This window comes from Acinonyx jubatus, chromosome D1 (assembly GCF_027475565.1).
Source record: "Acinonyx jubatus isolate Ajub_Pintada_27869175 chromosome D1, VMU_Ajub_asm_v1.0, whole genome shotgun sequence".
In the NCBI taxonomy this organism is placed as follows: Eukaryota; Metazoa; Chordata; class Mammalia; order Carnivora; family Felidae; genus Acinonyx; species Acinonyx jubatus.
In genome coordinates this window covers 20,764,132-20,771,654 of record NC_069390.1, presented here as the reverse complement: position 1 = coordinate 20,771,654, position 7,523 = coordinate 20,764,132, and the positions used below count along the sequence as shown (strand labels likewise).

At 38.3% G+C, this 7,523-nt stretch overlaps 1 non-coding gene across 1 annotated transcript; it reads left to right on the top strand.

The window, feature by feature from the left end:
• The first annotated feature begins 6,883 nt into the window (after positions 1–6,883).
• Positions 6,884–7,050, top strand: LOC113603517 (U1 spliceosomal RNA). The gene has a single exon (XR_003425117.1). It is a non-coding gene; the product is annotated as a U1 spliceosomal RNA (small nuclear RNA).
• The last annotated feature ends 473 nt before the right edge of the window (positions 7,051–7,523 follow it).

Genomic DNA, 7,523 nt, shown 5'->3' with positions numbered 1-7,523 from the left:
AGAGGGAAAGAGATGCAGAGAATCTCAAGCAGGTTCCACACTATCAGCATGGAGCCCAAAGCGGGGCTTGAATCCACAAACCATGAGATCATGACCTGAGCTGATTCAAGAGTCCGACCCTTAATTAGGGCACCTGGGTCCCTCAGTCAGTTAAGTGTTAGACTTCGGCTCAGGTCATGATCTCAGGGCTCCTGGCTTTGAGTCCCAAGTTGGGCTCTGTGCTGACAGCTCAGAGCCTGGGGCCTGCTTCAGATTTTGTCTCTGCCTCTCTCTGTCCCTCCCCTGCTCACACTGTCTCTCTCTCTCTCTCTCTCAAATATAAATAAAACATTAAAAAAAAAAGTCGGATGCTTAACCAAGTGAGCCACCCAGGCACCCCAAGTAAGCTTTCTTTGGTAGAGGAAATTCCCCAAGTGGAACTCAGCTGTGATCCTCAGCAGTCAACATTTCAGCCAACTAGGAATACGGGCATATGCTCTCGAAAGATGTACCACAGCATTCATCACGGTGCCTTAAATCAACATGAGTTTTCTGATCTATAAAATGGAGCTAATAATCCAATCAAAGGTCATAGATGGTAAGTCGTTTATTAATTTTGAGGGGGACAACACCTTAAATAAATCACACTAGGAGGCTGAGTTGGGAAATGTATTTATGTGTATGTGCACACATCATCTCCCACAAATAAGGTTCTCAATGTTACTGTCATTATATTTCATAGAATATACCTGTGTATAGGTATTAATATGAGAACTTTCACTTCAATGTCTTCTAGAAAGCTGAGGTAAAAGAAAGTTGATAGCTTGCCTACTAATTTCTACACAAGGAGATTCTTTTTCTAAAATGCATAACCTTCCTGTCACTCCTCTGTGTGGAGCTTCTTCACATCAAATTCCATGAGGGAATTCAGGTAAGATAGAATCAACCAGAATGTCTCATGTTTTGTTTTGTTTTTGTTGGTTTGTTTACCCTACAAGTTGCTTTTCGCCTCTTTTGAGATCTCAGGTTTGTGTACCCTCCATTCTCTAGGAGGGGGGAAAGAAGACTGCATGTTCTGACAAGTCCTTTTAAATTAAAAAGGGAGTGAGTTTAAAATAGAAAATGTAATTTTAACACATGCAGATATCCCCATGCTGAGAAGACAATTCTATTGTATTTTTCCAACATGAAAAAAAGGAAAAGAAAAAAACACAACGAGACAGAGAGTGTAAGGAAAATAAAATTAGGTCATGTTAGTTAGAATGAGCACAAGCAAGTCCCTTAGCAAAGCGGACAACACGCCCTCCTGCCCGGTGCGCGGCAGCCCATAAAGCGTCCGTTTTCGCTGATCATCACGTACCATGGAGACATCCAAATACAATATTTTAAATCCGAATGAATAATACTGCAATTTTTCTCTCAAAGTGACTCAATACAATCTGACACATACCATTAGGTTGAAATTTCGGAAGCAGTTTTATTTCCGTTGGATGGAAGCTGGCATGTTTATTTTGTGTTTTATCATTTTTTGGGTGAGATGATGACTTATCCTTTTAGAGTGTGCTTGTGTTTACGTGTGTGTCTGTTCGTGTGTGCAGGCTTGTGTGTGCGTGTGTGATTCTGGGAGACACTAGAATAGAAAAAACTCAGAGCTGCATGCACCCTCTTTTTATTGGACAGCAGATACTTCCCAACTCATTTCCAACAGGCTTCTTCTGCAACAATTGTCACAGCAACAATATTTTCTGTATAGCAAGGAGATTTCCCAATTCACCTATTTCAGGGAAGTCTGATTTCCAGCTTAACAAAAAATGAGTACAGTCCCCTGGCTGTCTGCAAGAGAATCATGGAGAAGTAGAATTTAACAATAAGCATAATCTACAAAAGACTGTTTTACCTAGACTTGGTGTCACTGATGCTAAACAACCTGTCTACCTTGGTTCATCATTCCACTCACCTATGGAACTATGCATGCCTGTGTAGACATTTATGGTTTCCACCTGGCCAAAACAGATCCTCTTTCTTCTGGAGCAACACTCTGATATCCCTTTGGTGAAACATTCCTTCTCCATCTCAGTCCTTCAGATTACCCTGACTTTAACCACAGTTATGGAAGCCTAGCCAAAAACGGACATTATTTTACTTCATAGGTTTAAGTTACCTAATGGCATTTATTCCAGCCTTTTGCTAGAATTATCCAGAAAGTCAAGCTCTCTTTTCACTGGGATAGCTGAACCTGTAAGATAGTTGCCAGATGCTGATGGCCATCTTAATATCATCATAGCACAGCAAGGAAAGAGCCTGCCCAAGACTTGAATCAAGAGAGAGGAAAGCAAAGATGAAGACAGATTAAGTTGCGTGACGTGGAGTCCCTGTACTCAAGCACGCTCCAAAAAATTCAATTGCCATGCTTTTCAGTTATGTGAGCTAATCAGCTCCACTGTTTGGTGTAAGGTAAAGTGAGGTGCTTTTGTTTTCCACTTAAAATTGAAAAAAAAGCCTGACGACTTCAGCTTATATATGACATATATTCATTAGTCACTAAAAACTATTTAGAGTTTGGAGGAGCTCCATTTCCACATCACTAAGATGTGACTAAGATTTAGACCACAGTGGTCTAAAATCTGCCTGTCCTGTCTCTGATTGGAAGACATTATAAGACTGTTTATTCTAGGATTTAGAGAGACACGCTTGCCAAACAATATAAACTGCAACTCCAATATATAAATATGTTCAAGATGAAGGTGTCATTTTACTCTCTACTTAATCTTACTCCGTGTTAACCCCTCAATTAACTCTAAGCCAGATAAGAAGAGTGTTACATATTGATCACCTCATTACCCCACCAAACCCCAACTAGATGATATGTATAAAGACACCCAGATGAACAAAACCATAACTAGGGAATACCGAAGACCTTGCCATGTCTAAAGTATAGGACACAGTGAAAAATGGAGGAACTGGGGCTAGGTATGTAGGCAGGGATGAAATCGTAAAGGGCCTTCTGAGCTATCAAAGGTGTGGGAACTCTGTTGTAAATCAATGTGGAACCATCAAAAGATTTTTAAGTACTGATAGCTACAGATATTTTCCAAAAAATACTCCAGCATAAATGTGAAAAATGAAATGGAGTGTAAAGGAAAAAAGACAGAGAAACAGTATAAAGAGCTGGTATCATTATCCACATAGTAAGTGTCAGGAAGGCACCACCACAGACACAACATCTAGCCCAATACCCGATACCCCAAAGACATCAGTGTCTGTGTGTGTGTGTGTGTGTGTATGTGTGTAAGAGAAAAGAGTCAGTAAAAGAAGGAACAATCCAGATAAAAAAGAATGAGAGAAACATAGTAACAGTAAGCCTGACATTAGAAGGCCATCAGAAATTCCTAAGCTTAAGAGCTCTGTTTTTCACATTTGCTAGTTTCATAGTTGAAACCATAGGCACATGGGTTAAGTTTCATAAGAGTAAATTATTCAGTTAACATTTACTGCGATCCTTTGTTATGCCAACTGTCATTCTGGATGGTGGATCTTGTTTTAGGATCTAGGCCATGGGCTTGTATCATTTAATAAGTACACACAATGAAGACTGAGCTGGAATGATTAGAAAACCAAAAGAAGGAACTGTGGAGGATGGTGCATTGAAGGTCCAAGGAGGAAAAGTTTCAAGAACTCTGGGAGTCATTAAGTCTCTTAATCATTAAGAGTGTCAAGTTTCACAAAGGGATTAATAACTTAATAAATAAAACTTATCCTTTGTGTTGGTTAGGAAGTCAATGATGTTCCAAAGTAGAATAGCAGATTATGAATGAAAAAAAAAAAAAGTCAAGGGACTATGAATGAAGAAAAAATGAAAGTTTCTTAGAAAATAAACTTTAAAAAGGAGTGAATTTTTATAAGCTTTAAAATTTCAGTAGGAGTTCACTGAGAAAAAAAAAAGAGGGAGAAAACAACCCAACCCAAGTAGAGTTGCAGTCAGATAAGGAGAAACTGTTTAACCATTTAGGTATTATATACATGTGCACTGAATTTTAAGACCAAGAACAGGACAAATCTCTTTTCTACCTAGAAAATAGCTCAGGGGTGCCAGGACCAAATAAAATCTCTGCTTCATTCTCCTCATCTGTAAAATGGGATACTAATATTCCCAACTCACAGGCAGTTGTGAAGATAGAATTGATGAATGTAAAGTACTCAGAACATTGCCTGGGTTAAAGTAAATATTCTGTAACAGCTGTTAATGTTGTTCTAATTATTATCATCATTATTATTATTATTAAGATAATGTCTAGCTCTTTTGGGCATTAGCAAACCTGAATAATTTCCACTTCCAGAGTTATCAACCATATTGTTCTTGCCTATTTTGTATATTACCATACATAGAAGGCATAACTTTTATAAAAACTGAGGTGCTATGTCATATAAGACATATGACTCATGTCATTTGTAAGAATATAATGACATTAACAATTGTGCTTTTTAATTTAGAGAAATTTTAAGTTTTAATATAAAAAGGGAGAATTTTATAATAGGCTAGAATGCATGAAATTAATAAAGAGGTTTTTATACTGTACCCTAAGCACTATAGATTCTAACTATAAAACCTATAATTTTCCCATTTTATGTTTCATTAATTCAGAGAAAGACAGACTGTGAGGGTAGAATGCATAATGGATATGACATGAATCTAATCAACATGTGTTGTTATCTGGAGGAATAAAAAGAAAAATAATGTAAATTATTTTAAATGATTTCTGTTGGCTGTGTATTCTTAGCAGAAGCCCCATATCTGTGACAAACTAGTTCTATGACATTGGGAAAGTCACATGACTTCTTTGTTTAATAGTAAGTTTGAGACATTATTGGACTCTCATATCATGAAATCTTCAGGGCACCATTAAAACAACAACAACAACTCTAAAAACAGGTGCTCATTACCAGTCCACTGGCAATCCCAGCCACATTCTGTCTGAAGGCCAGGGACAAAATCATACCAGGTGGCATCTGATCCAGTTAAAATACACACAGCAGCTCAGTAAAGTGCTTATAATTGAAAGCTTTTAGTAATACCAAAAGCCCATGACACCTCCTCTGTCTTTTGGAAGCTGATCTCTCCTTAATGTTATCTTTACTGAGAGCATAATGTATGGATAATGAGTCTCAAAAACTATTCCTTAACCTTGAGCTGAGTAGCTGGCCTTTAGCAGTCTACATGGACACATACAGATGTAACACCATGTAAATATCTACAACTACTTGGCAACCCTGGTGGAATTCTAGAAACATAGTGTCTTGGACTTAAAAGGACATCCATAAATGCCTGCTAAAAGAATGAATATATCTACATGGGGCATAATATATAGACTAGTAAGATCAGAGGATTTTAAGCTATTCCAACTTCAGATCAAATACCAACTCTAACTATTCTAAGGTTACATTGGGAAGACTGCTTCCACTCTCTGAGCCTGTATCCTCACCCATGAAATGAGGATGATAATACTCACTCTGGGATGTGCCATGAGGCTGAAATAATGTTTTTATGGATGTAGGTATGTATGTATGCATACATATATATTTATACCCATAATGGCCAAGATTCTAGATTAAAACTTTTCTAACTTTCAAAAATCAATTCTAGCTAGTTTAAGCAAAGAGAGGACAGCTTTAGAATTCAGGGATTTAAAGCTAGGTTTTAAGTAAAAACAGATACAGGGAATAAATGTCAAGACTCTATCTTTGATCTCTTCCTCCTTCTCTGCACCTGCTTTATACTCCATTCTTTTTTCCTAGAGAATCACAATTCTGGAGTTTGCATATTACTCTTCCAACCACCTCCAGACTAACAGACTCTGAATCTTAACTTCATTTGCAAATTCATGGAAAAGAGAATCTAAATGTCCTGGTTTCAGTAAGATGTCCATCCTGGCCCAATTTGCAGTGACCAGAAGACAGGGTCATGTATTACAAAAGTGACTGTTGAGAGGATTGTAGATCAGGTTGGAGACGGCTTTCCAGATGGAGAATCATTGTGAACTGAACAGATGCATCATAAGCTTGTAATCAGTCTCTAAATTGTTCTCCAAAAAGCATTCAAAACAGAAATAAGATATGTAAGGTACCTGACAAAATGCCCAGAAAATAGCAGGCATTGGATAAGAGGCCATAATTATTATAAAGATGAAATATAAAGATAACCTACATCTATATCTTCATTGAATTAGCTTTCACTGAGCCCCATATTACAATTTAGACACTGGGCTTCTGCTGGGACTAGTGATGTGACAATGGCTGCGGCCATTAGGATACTCATTGTCACCCAGAACCAGGTGACTGCCTTGTTCATCTCTCCTTACTACTCCCAACATTGTCCTTCACGCAAAGATTTCTCTTCCCAAGACACAGTAATTTTGATATGTTATACAACTCAAAAGAAATGTTTTTTCTATGCAATTCTCACAGTAAATTAATCTCATCTTGATAAGAAAGCAAGCATCCTGACTTGATTTGGAGCAACTCCATGCTCATGTTACTTTCGTACAGATATCCCAAAGGCCTTTTCAAAGGGGCATTTGTGTTGTGAGCCTACATCCCACTACTGCAAAAAATGAATCAAAGAGGCAACCAAAAGTCCCTCTTACTGACAAGAGACAGACTGGGTTAGTGGATACCTCGTTCCCTTCTCCATCCAACAAGGACTCCCGTGATAAAACTCTGAATAACTGGAAAGTCTCATGTAATCAGAATTACACATCCATTAGCCATAATGTTTAAAACAAATCACCTGTATTATGTTGTCCAATTGTCACAGATTAAACACAAATACCCAAGATGAAACAGAAAAATAACTGGTCTTAAAATATAGTAAATATGGAGGAAGAGTAGAGAGTTTTCATGGAAGCAGTTCAGTGCCTGAGCACAGGGAGATACCATGACCATGAAGGTGGTTTTCCCAGGAGGGAGGCTTATCCACTGCAATCCAGATGTGCTGACCCCTGCGATTTCCCCAAATGTGGGAAACTCGACTGCCTAAATTTGTGGTAGTGGGGGTTCTGCTCATGTTTTCCCCTCATGATCAAATGTTCAAAAAAGAAAAAAACATACAATAAATATGGGTTCCTGGCCTGAATTCGCTGTCCTCTGCATGCATGCCCTTGTAATAAGCCTCTTTGTCCTCACTTGTCCTCAGTTTTCTCTTGAAGAAAGAGGGTCTTGAATTTTAAATTTTCTATGATTCCTTTCTTTTTAAAGTTTATGTATTTTGAGAGAGAGAAAGAGAGAGAAAGTGGGGGAGGGGCAGGGGGGGGAGAGAGAGAGAGAGAGAGAGAGAGAGAGAGAGAGAATCCCAGGCAAGCTCTGTGCTGTCAGCACAGGGCCCAATACGAAGCTTGATCTCCAAAACAGCAAGAGATCATGACCTGAGAGGAAATCAAGAGTCAAAATAACTGACTGAGCCACTCAGGCACCCTTTTCCCTTTTAATTCTAAATCAAACATTGTGTCACATTGGCTGTGAAGGTACCAAGTTCTGTTTCCTTCTCTTAT